Genomic DNA, 12,250 nt, shown 5'->3' on the forward strand with positions numbered 1-12,250 from the left:
CGGGCCAGCCCCTGCCCGCAGGAGCGATGCCACCTGCGCCCTGTCCGGTAACAGGCTCAGCGAAGTTCTCTGTTACGATTTGTTAGGTGCGTAAAATATTGCTAATTTGCCTGTACTGCTGTGTTTAATTTCCGTTTAGGAACCTAAAAGTGGTGCTTCAGTATTGTGATTCCCCCTTTTCTCTGCTTTAATATAGAAAAACAAATCTTTATTGCTGACTAGTAGAATCTGCAGAACACATCCGTGAACGACAATCTTACTGTAATGTAAGCTGCAGAGGTCTGCTGAATTTCTTTCACACTGACATTTGATTCAGGAAGGAGAACATATTTCTCAATCCTTTTTAATTTCAGTAATTTCCTTGCATTGTTTGGAATTGTTTAGGCCTTCTAATTTTTTATGTACATGTTGATGATGTGTGCCTCAAAATCTTTTTACTCCAACTATTGTCAGATGTCCAACTCCACAAGGATGTGAGGTTCTAACTCAGATGGCAGCATTAGAAGTGTTAGAGAGAAACAAGAAGAGATTTTCTGCTTAGTAAAATCTCAAAGACACTGAATTTTCTTTTCTTGTTCTCTTTGCCTACTGCTGTGCTGATAGTATGCTATTCTTCATACCAAAAAACCTGGCTATGGGATGTAAGAATTACTGCCACATGTATCTGCTCTTTTTTTCCTTTCATAGTGAGATAAAAGCAGGAAGGCTACTTTTGCTGTTTGATGGCAAGTGGATTGAACTATCAATTTAAGGACAATAGGAAACATTTTGATGTGGCAGCATGACATCTCTCAACATCTAGCAAAATTAGGTGTATTCTGCACTAGCTAGGGATGTATCCTGTATTATAGTTAGAAGGGAGCCACCTTCACTTTCTGTTATTAGCGTTTGATGTTTTGCAGTCAGATAAGGAAAATCTGCAGTGTTAGACTTGCAATGTTTTGGGTATGCAAACCTAGTTCTCAGGTAAAACTGGTTTTGCTTATTTTCTTATGGGCAGCAAGACACCAAGTTCCCCAAACAAGTAAGCTCCAGTTGTCCTCCAAGTGCCTGAGTTTCCAAGAGATCGGCAGGGGGCCAGTAAGCAATTCAGACTGATCACCATCAACAACCGTGTACTACTGCTGCTGCTCTTTTCTGATGACTCACATAATAGCATTGTTTGGTTCAATTTTATAGAGAGAACAAACATTGCCTCAGTGAAAGGAAAAAGGAAGCAGAAGCAAACTGATAATGATTGTACTTTCTAAAGGAAGAAGTCAAGATACCTTTCAAGGATGACTCCTCTTTGCGTACATTGGTTGAGATGCAATCAGTTAGTGCATCTGAAGTGCATTCAAGATAAATTTAATATAAGTTTATAGTAGATCTCTATTTTTTTCCAAATTTGTAAACATTTAGTCGGAGCTTAGACACATCATCATGTAGCTACCTGAGTCATAAAATAGGCAGAAGTCAAAGAAATAAAACTAAAATCTTTGCAAATTGTATCACAAATTCACATCACTGTAAGTATGTATGTGGTTTCCTTGTAATCAGTTTGCCAAGGGGAGAAATATATTTATGGAAATGCAAAGAGAAGCTCATTTTTTTTTCCAAACAGGAAGAAGATTAGTTTACTGGGGTACACATTCATATTAATTTCACTGCACCTCATTGTAAGTAAAGATATTCATATAATGGTTGCTGCACAGGACACATGTATGCTGTATAGCTTGTCAGGGACTTAAAATTGTGAAGACTGTTGCAAAACATCTGCTTTGCTTTACTGGCAAAGTCTGTTCACATTTCAGGGAAAAGTCCCAGAAGAAATTGTGAAAGAAGGAAAAAGTGTATTTTTTGTATTTTCTGTTCTGCCTTAAAACTAAAGCGAATAATAAAACATATCCAAAAAGTTACACTAGAAAGAATTTTGTCATAAAATGGAAAGTCTTATGTTTCTGGATCAAGAATAATAAAATCAAATAACTTGAACTAGTGGTTTTGGGCAATACAGGAATCCATGTGTGTAGAGTAATTATGCAGCTGATGATTTCAGAGAAAAGAGGACAGTTAGAGCAAAGTGGATTGCCTCTCTCAGATACATGATGACAAATAGAAAGTATTTTACCAGGATGCTGGGGAAACAGCAGTACTTGATAGAAAGTCCATTTGTTAATAAATCAGGAGGGAGATTATATTAAAAAAGACTTAGCATGGTTGAAATACTGAACTTGCTTTGCTTTCATCTTAAAAAAAAAAGTAGACAAAGTGGATGGGAAAAAAAAAAGCAGTAAATGCAAAGGGGAATAAACTGCAAAAAAAAAAAAAAAAAAGTGAACTGATATATTGAAAATCTAGACACATACAGGTCACCTGGATGACACACATCATTAGGTGTTAAAAATACTGCTTCCTGAATAATTTTCTTCCACTTATGACTGTTTGAAAACAGTGGGCAACAGTGGAAGTGCTGAAAGATGGAAGGAAAGGAAATATCACATTCCTTTTCTAAAATAAGAAGCAGACCAACTCTAGCAATTCTACCCAGGTCTATGAGTCCCAGCTCTCCCCAAAAGGTAGATCCCATAGGAACACCCCCTCTCTCCTTTATCCTATTATGTCTCTCTCAGCTCAATGGTGGACCTCAGCCGCTCAAGCCCAAGTTTATCTGAAATTATACATAAGCTTAGGTGTAGGTGCTTACTTGGATCTGCACCCCTGAGAAGAAAATTTCTGAGTATTTCTGAATATTCAGACTCTTGGCAATAAAAGATGAACATGCAGATACACAGGAGATGCTGGAGAAAGAGATGAATGGGATATAAATACTATTTTCCTTGATATTAAACATCCGGGATTTAGCACAGCAAAATGCAGATGATCCGAAAACTCATAGAGCGAAAATATATTGGTGCAGCGCATCACAGTTTCAAGAGTAAAGCCAAAAATCTGCAGCAGTATTAAAAAAAATACAAAAATAACCCTATTCCTCAGGCAGGATGCTATTGATTTTGTCTTTTGTATGCTGAATAAACTGGGGAGGTACAAAAGAAATAATGAGATTCATTTGCTATTTTTAATATGCAGCAATGAATTTTAGTCCTTAAAGTGCCCCAGCGGGTGTAGATGTGATTGTAGAATAAAGAGAGGCATGGAAATTCAAAATGATGAACAGCTCAACAAAAACTTGCAATCTACTGGCATTATGAAGAATATCAGTATATTATTAATTGTGGTAATTTTTTTCATTTCAAGAGAGAGCTCTTCTCTTTTGGGAATGTAAATATACTCACTGCAGCTTTATTAAGGGGTTTTCATAAACTAAGTTTCATTAAAGGGAAGATCTGCAGCATTTCATCATGCCTCTAATGTCTGATTTGGACAGATCAGCTCCTTGATCTGAGCTTCTGATACTTGTGTAGCCCTGATTCAGGGAAGCATTTATATTCAGAAGCAGCCCTTAGTATCAAACACAGACACAAGCGATTTTCTAAATGGGAAAGGCCTCAAAGACATATTTAAATTCTTGCTTGGCTCAGGAGTTGCTTGCTGTCTTTTATGATGCTGTGAAACAGAAACAAATGTGACGATTACTGAAGTATGAGCTGTGAACTGCAGCAGTTCCAGCTGGAAAGCCTTCCTCTACGAGCTTCTGACTGCCCTTGCATAGCCTGATCCTAAGTAACTGGGACCCTGCTTTTACTAGGCTCATTTCTTTTTCTTCCTTGAGGATCTAGCAGTACGTCAAAAAGCCAAAGCAAACCCAAAGCAAACCAAGAGCAAACAAAAACTCACAACCAAAACCAAGGCCATATATACAAATTTTGAGTTACTGAGTAGAAAGGAGAATCTGCATGTCTGACCTGGGAGAAATTATGTCTTGTAGAAATAACACAGTTTTGTGTGAGGAGGCTTTAATTTGTTAGTGCTTTACTCCCATGGAATAACTCAGATGATGTTTGCAGAGCAAGATTTTCCTGCCTAGAAATTCAAAACTCCCTTCCTTCACTGTAGACCAGGGTGAGGCAAATAGGGCCCTTTCTGGTGTATCAGGCTGGAGTCTGCCAAGGAGCATCCCAAAGCAGGGAGGTTTGACCAGTTTTAGGACATGGGGCAGTACAGTGACATCCATGTGTGGGGCACAGAGCTGCCCTGCCGCTAAAGGCCCACAGGGGAGGGGTGCAGGGAAGGGAAGCACTTCTGCTTCAGCCTCTCCATTTTCTCTTATCTTGTCATCTCCTTTTCTCCTCAGAGTGTTTCTCCCTCAGCCCCCACAGCGCCACAGGAAACCTCACCCACTCTACTTATTTTTGCCTGTTGGGATGTGGGCAGGTATACCTGCCCTGTGTGCTTTAGCTCAGCGCTGCATCATGGAGCAAGCACTTCTGTTCAGAGCTCTTTTTAAAGCTATTAAAATTTAAAAGAAAAAAAAAAAAAGAAAAAAAAAAGAGAGAGAGAGAAAAAAAAGAAGCATGCACCCTGAAGCCTGAATAGCAGCATTTCTATCATCTGTTGTCATGACACACAGCTGACGTGGGAACACGGCAATAAGGCTGACTGCTATATGGGTTTAATTTTGGTGCAGAAATTTGCTAGAAGAAGCTTTCAAAAATATCTCTGGGTGGGAGGAAAACAGGTGGGTGCTGGTTATGTGTATGAAGCAGGAGGAAATAGTTGTCAATCTTACCTAAGCATTACTCCGCATCTATCAGCCCTTTGGTACCCTCACTACTCAACAGGGGAAATAAATGATGCTGTCTCTCTCTGCTCCTCTCTCCTGTTACTTCTGCAGAAAGTGATGGTGAGCCATAGAGTGCAGGGAAACCAAGCATGGGATGACCGAATAGAACCATGGTTGTCTTGGTCATGTGGTTTCAGTAAAGATATCTATGCAGGAAGGGGATCACATACCAACCACTGGAGCCAAGCGACAGTGAGATGCACTCAGGACAGAATTCTGGGCCAGTAGCATCTAAAATGACACCTGACACTGGAGATGGGTGGTGAGTAGTATATGGTCTGTAGGTACTCCTAGGCTAAACCCAGTTTCTGTGGTTGTCCGTGTAGGTGAGCGAGTGGACTCAGTTCAGCCAGTTGTTCAAGGGGTTTGTTCAGCCCTGTGTTCCTACGCCACATACACACTTTTGTTTCAAAAGCGTCTCTTCTGTCCATGTCAGTGCACCCAGGTAAATCAGACCTAGTCTGGTTTTTAGACACTTCTGAAAGATCACAGCTTCTGCTGGATATAAAAAAGAGTGTAGGTGTTCAGAACTATTCTCTAAAAATCACTCTTCTAACCTGTTACAAGCTCATTTTGTTTTACTGCAATTACCATTTATTAGTATATTTCTCATCTGTTAGTCATCTTGACTAATGACTTTACTCATCTATACTAGTTTACTCACCCATTTCAATACTTTCCTAGATCACAGGAACATTTTGTGACTTAATTAAACAATCAGTTAGAAGCTCAGAGGTCTTTGAATGAAAAATGTTATGTTTTATAAGAGCAAAATACTATGATTTCATGACTGAAAAACATAATTTAATGTAGGGACTTTAATTCTCCCCGTTCGGTGATTGGACATCCATTATAACTACGGTGGCAAAACTGGAACCCCCAGCACTGAGAAGTTTGAAAGAGGACAGCCACACTATAACAAGTTGGTGGTCTGTACTGACACTGAAGCAGAGGAAGAAAAGGAAGAACTTGCTTGGAGAGAAGGTGCACTGGGGCAGAAGGACATTTAAGCCTGTATGAGCAGAGTAATTCAGAGTACCTCTTGCAGAGCAAAGCTTGTACCTCTTGTAGTCATAAAGCCAAGGGAACCATAGCATTTTATTTTACCCCCTTTTCATTGTGTTTCAACACAATTTGAAAATCTGGCTTTTCCCATACTGGTGCCTCTATTTACCCAATGTGTGAAATTCTCCCTTCTGCAGTCCCAAAGGAGAAGCCTTGTTGAGTTGAAAATTTGATAGCAATGTATCCTTTGCATCTTTACTTAGCTTTTTGGGTTTGATCCTGTCTCTTTGTGCTCCTCTGATTCTCCTGCAGTTTTCAGTTTTCAGCCTCTGCACTGAATATCTCATAATGTGCTCAATAAAAATTGAATAGTTTCCACTTAGAATTCTAAAAATGGTTTGCCATTTCCAGAAAGTGACAGTATCAATATTATCGTCAGTCTCTTATGCAAATTGCCACCCTGTTGCTACTCACCAAAGTATCTAATATTTCTCTGAAACTAGGCTCCACATTCTTCCACTCAGATGCTCTGGAACTCCTGATGTTCCTACTGGAGGTGCCCAAACCACTGGCATTCACCTTGCTACTGGGCAGAGTAGATATTAATTATTTAAGTGGTGTGAACAGTCATCAGCTGGGAAACTGTTCTTCATACTCTCCCTTTGCAGAATCTAGGTGGCTTGTCTGAATTCTTATCCCTTTTCCTTTTCCTTTTCCTTTCCTTTTCCCTTCTTTAAATTCTAGAGGGCTGGGAAAAAAAATCAGTTCTGAGTTTGTCTTTGGGGAAACATAACCATCTGGGAAAAATATAAGCTTGTGCTGTAGGGTTGATCTAGCTTCCCATGCTAAACAAAGAAATTGATTTTTCCCTTCTTTTTAGTTACTGCACTTCACATAATTTTTTCAAGCCACCTTGAAAAGACAGCCTGGACTAGCATTCTTCCTATATAAACAACTCTGGTAGAAATGTTGCTTTTCTTTACATGAGTAGCAGCCATGTGCTCTCAGTCAGAATACCCTAAACGAGAGGACTCAATTACATTTTTAAGAAGCACATTTTCCTTGTAGACTCTCTGCTGCCTGCTCCAGTCTGAAGACAAAGTGACTGCCTGTCTGAAGACAGCAGATGTCTCAGAGACGTAAATGCTCAGCAGCCCTGAATCAAAGCCCCAGCATAGCTGAATACCCCACTGTATAGAGACAATATCGACTGTCTTTGTGTTTGTTTGCTTTTTGTGTAGGGAGTTGAAAATGCTAGTGATGTTTAAACACCTCTTTAGAGTCATTACAAGATATTGTGCAAACACAGTTATTTCTCCCTGGTAAGCAGGCATGAAATGCACATTTGCTTATCAGAATGAAACAGTTCCTGGGGAGGCCTTGATGTCTGTCAGGTGAATCATCTAATCTCCAGATTTAATGTATTGAACTGGGTAAATAAGTCACTTTTTGGAGATGTCTAAATATACATTTCCCCGAGAGCTTTTTGAGTCTCTAGGGTAAAGAAATCATTCTTATATAAAGATTGGGTGATTACATGAAAAAATAATTGTGATATGGCCATGTAGTGCACACACTAAACAGACTTATTTCCAACATTCTTCCCTGTAAAAAGGCTTATTTCCAAGCTGCATCAGCCACTTAGGATTTAATAATCTGTAATAAGATATTTCCCCCTCCTACTCAGGAGAAAAAGAAAAGCAAAAATAAAACAGATACAAATTTTGCAGTCAACAAAATTGCCATACCTCTTAAGAATATTTAAGTTATAATATAACCTGACAAAAATCATGAAATTAAAATGCAAAACCAACCCACTGTCCTTAATTCACCCCTTTGTGCTTTTCCTTATTATCATGCAAAAGAACAGTGCCATTTCTGCTGTGAATCTTTGCGACACTAAACTTCCTTGCTGCATTTTCAAGATGACTTATTCTGGCTGTTAGCTACCTCCAGAACTGTTACAGTAAGTCATCTAGTCCATCTCTGCAAAAGTGCAATTAATCCCTACTGCACATTTGCAAGGGCTTATCCCACCTAATGTAAATGTCCTGAGTAAGCTGGCTTTCTCTTAATCTTTGCTTTACCACTGCATTATTTTTCAGCCTAGGAATATGTTAAAAAAATAGACTTAATCAGGATCTTTCCTTGACTTCATTAATTTTGTACTAAAATAAGTGCTTGGTATTTCCCTGCAGCTGCACGATGTTTTTTCACTGTATTTTCCTTTCCTTCCCAAAAGCTGACGTCTGGAAGTATTGTCCTGGAAGGACTGCTCAGCCTTTGACCTCACTTTTGGGAGAGATTCTTTACCCCCACTTTCCCACTTCAAGGCTGTTGTGCTTTACCACACACTTGGGAGTACCATGTCTTCAGTTTATCTGCCTGGCTGGGCTCCTTCACTTTGCAGCACCGACAGGCTTAGTGTCAAAATCCAGCCAAGGTTTATTCTGAAAGAGGTTTAAGATCAGACACTGTCCATCTCTTCCTGTTCTTATTTGCAGCTCCCGCCTTGAAGATCCTGCCTGGATTTGAAAACCCTTTGGAGGACTTGATCTGAAAGCATGTGCCTTGGGTGCGCATGTTTTTCTCTGAAAATAACATTGAGGCTATTTTACCTTTCCAGTCTCTCCCTGGGAAAGGGAATCTAAAGACTCAAACAAACCTTCTCTCCATGGTGCCTCCTCAACCCCAGCAGCATCGTCAATGCCTGACCTCAGTTCTTCCCATGAAGCACACAAGAAAGAGCTTGGCTGTGATAAATGCTGGCAAGGTCTTCACAACAGGCTGGTGCCATGGTTTACAGGCTCTGAGTGAGGCACAGATGCTCAGTGAAGATTGTGCATGGCAGAGGCGTGTGCAGCCATGTCAGAGCAAGTGTATGAGAAACTTCCTGCCTTGCCCATTTTGGTGTGTAACCACTTGTCCAGGCCACTTGTTTCTCAATTAAACAAGGGATTTGGCAGCTGGGTCTCTGTGTTCTCAGTGATTTTTCCAGCCTACACTTAATTTTTCCCAAGGTTGGGCAGGTGGATAGAAGGAAGAAGTAGAGAAAGTTTTTTCAGAACTTTTATTTTCATTGATGTATGATATGTAAATTATGAAGAACACTAGTGGGAATATAGTTCTTAAAAGTAAGTAGCAGTATGACTTAATACAGCCAATCACCAAGAAAGAGATGATAGGGCATCACTGTAGAGTCTGCTCTAATGTTATGAAGCTGGCAATAAAATGCAATATTTAGTAACAGCCTTTAACATTTCCTTTATTTTATTTCCTTAACCTTTAACTGTGATGTGAAACTGAGACAGGAAGGAACTGCTTATTAGGCTTGCTAAGTGTGTTGTTCATGGCAATTCTGAACAATTTTGCTGGCATCCAGAGGACTGAACCAGGCACAGGCTCGTTTTGAAGACTGTGATGGAGCAGAGTCAAGTTGAAGTTCCTAAATATTGCCTGATTCTGAAAACAAGTGTCTGGAGCTCAAATTTTCCATTGTTTTATATTTATAGGGAATTTTGCTTGATTTCATTGATAGTATAAATATTTAAATGCTAAGCACAAACATTTATATTGTTATTAATAGTATAGTGAGGAAAGGAAAATGAAAGAACTGGCCTGTCTGTCCTTACTTAGACAACTGAGTATGGTTTTTTTCTGTTTATTCTTACATCTTTTAGTGCTGAACAGACAAGAGTATTTAATAAATGGCTTCTTCACCATCTACCCTTTCTAAAGAAAAGTAGCCTCCCCATTCTGCAGGTGACTGAACCAGAGACAGAGTTAGTGCCTATTTGCCTAGGATTCAGACAACTGAAGCAGGACCCAGGCTGCTTTCTCTCACACAGGTGTGGAGCAGAACAAAATTAATTTCAGAAAACCAGTGCCAGAGAGCATGACAGGAGGGAATATCACCATTTTCCAGCCACTTCTGTTTACACTTGCATTGCGATCTGGGGCTAGTCTCTGTATGGACAGGACCTGCAGGAAAGTTAATAAAATTTTATTTTAAATGTATTGGTAAAATTGTATTACCTCGCTCAGGTGACTTTAAAAAAAATTTAAAATAGGCCTTAATTCTGTTTCTTTCAATTCTCTTTGCAATATAATGTGGTTTACCTGGTCCAATTTAAATATACACCTTAAATTAGCTCAGCTTACCTTTCCTCAGCATCCTCACATAGCCAGGACCTAATTTTGTTTTCTAAGTCTTGAAGCCATATTCCCCATGTAGGAAGGACCTAATCTTATCTTTTAAGTCTTGAAGCTGTGTTCTACCCTCTCTTCTCAGTGCAGCTGGGAGACCTTATTTCTGCACTTCACAGATTGCTACATGCCCTGCCATCATGCAGTTAATATAACCAGCTCTTAAAAAGGTCAATGATATTAGCAGTTTTTGTCGATACAGAGTTACTTAAAAAACTGGTGATTAAAAAGAAGGTGTGATAGAATAGGCTGGGATAATAATTCACAGAGTAAAAATGATGACATGGTGGAGTAATTACAGCCTGAAAAATCAAAAAACCCCAATGTGACCAGCTGTGGGACTTGTGACAGTTTTATTAAGGTGAGGGACTGAAGAGAGGGTGTGAATGGGGCTTTTGAAAACTGTTTTCCTGGCATGAGGATGCGGAGGAGCTGGGTTTGCACTTGGTGGCAGAGCTCTCCTGCCCTGCCAGCAGCCCCGGCTGCCCGTGCTGTGCCGCTGCCTGCAGAAGACACGGAGAGAGAGTGATGTCTCTGCACAACCCAGGGCTCATAACCTGCCTAATATTGTTTTCTTAATTAATTTCAAATACTGTTCCTTTACTCTGTTAGAGCTCTGCTGCTTTAGAGCTTTCATTGCTGTCTAAAGGACTCCCTAAAGAGAAATGGAGGAAAGAAGTTTCTGGAAATGGGTGAAAATGTTTGTAATTATTATAGGAACAGTTATCTCTGTTATCAAGAGTCCCTTGAGAGTAAGGATAGATGTCAGAAGGAAAATGGTTGGGAGGTCTTAGGGCCGTACTTGGTATTTATTTTTTGCCTGGGAAAGCACTGACCTTCATGGACTGGCCCTATTTTTTGCTCTCTTTCCTCCCCTTTCTTTCTCCTTCCCTTTTCCTTCTTTCCCTTTGTTTCTCCTTCCTTCTTCCCAAGCAGGCTATACTCCTGTAAGGGAAATGCTGTACCTTCCCCACTCTTAGATGTGACATGTTGAAAGTAAGGAAACACACCAGCCTACAGCAAACACTCATTGCCGAGGCATTTATTGACTGTCCTTCAGCTCTCCAAGAGGGCAGGAGAACTGGTGCTGAAAGTCAGGTTCATTGCCAGGTTACTTGTCACTGACAGCACCAGAAACCACATATTGCTCTCAGACGAAGCTCTGGTCCTTATGTGACTAACAAAATTACAAGGATTGAGTGTACTAGACCGGAGCTGTTGCCTCTCCTTTGACAAGACATCCACAGCACCACAGGTGTTGAGGGGGAAATAAAGTGTCCTTCAAATGTCCTGTGCCTTGTGTAATGGGAATCTTGCATTTATGCCGTGTCCTGACTGATTCTGTTGGCAACAGATGGGAGTCCTCTAGCACCTCTTTAGGTGGAGATCACTGATGGTCTTGCAGCACATGGTAACACAGACCTACTGACCACTCTGGTCTGCTGGAATGAAGTAGAATTAATGTGGTGTGGTCAAGTCTCACAGTTTCATTATTAATTTTGTAGCATTAGATGTTTTTCTCAGTGCTTCAGTCTTCATTCACATGACATGCAGAGAAGGTAATTTCTCTTCTTTTAAATAGAATGTGTGGCTTTTCCTCTTTGTGTGGAACAGATTTGAAAATGTGCAAAACAGAGGATTTGATTGTAGGACACAAACTCCCTCCATTTGCCCAGGAAAATGCGAGGCACTTTAGTGTCACAATTTTTGCAGGCCTCAGATGACCAGTAGTCAAGATTAGTGGAGTGGTCTCTGCTTCAGCTTTACAGACACATTTTTTGCATAACAAAATGAAATGTGCGAGACTCTGCAGCTGTTCCCTCAAGGTACATTGGTTGGTAATGCCCTGTGGTGGAAAGAACTATGTAATCAGGGAGGAATAATACTGGCAGCAAAAAAGAAAGGGTGGGTCAAATCTGTCCATGTATAAATAGAGGATGAAATAGGAAGCTTTGTAAAAATTAGAGAGAATCTGGAGATGTCTTTATCAAAGCAGCAGGAGAGGGAAATCAAACAGCTTTTTAAAGGAACTTGTTCCTGAGAAGAATGTGAAGTTCAGACCAGACACAGTGACACAGGACACCTCTTTATTTACTCAAATTTGGAGGTTGGTTATGCACCATGTAAGTTCATAGCCCATTCTAGGTGCAGAGGTTAAATATTCGATGCTCAAATGGGCCCAAAGCACAGAAATAATCTCTTTACCATGACACACAGTGAAAGGAGAGGCTAATGTGGTTTCTGTGGCTGCCTGGGGCAGGTCGTTCAGCAGCAAACATTGTTCATGGATTTATCTATCAGCAGAGATGAGCCTCA

At 40.2% G+C, this 12,250-nt stretch overlaps 1 long non-coding RNA gene across 1 annotated transcript; it reads left to right on the forward strand.

Moving 5' to 3' along the window:
• LOC108448213 lies at nt 1-8,980 on the forward strand. Its single transcript, XR_001864027.1, has 2 exons — nt 1-86; nt 8,233-8,980. It is a non-coding gene; the product is annotated as an uncharacterized LOC108448213 (long non-coding RNA).
• The last annotated feature ends 3,270 nt before the right edge of the window (nt 8,981-12,250 follow it).

This window comes from Corvus brachyrhynchos, unplaced genomic scaffold, assembly GCF_000691975.1.
Source record: "Corvus brachyrhynchos isolate BGI_N302 unplaced genomic scaffold, ASM69197v1 scaffold37, whole genome shotgun sequence".
Classification (NCBI taxonomy): domain Eukaryota; kingdom Metazoa; phylum Chordata; class Aves; order Passeriformes; family Corvidae; genus Corvus; species Corvus brachyrhynchos.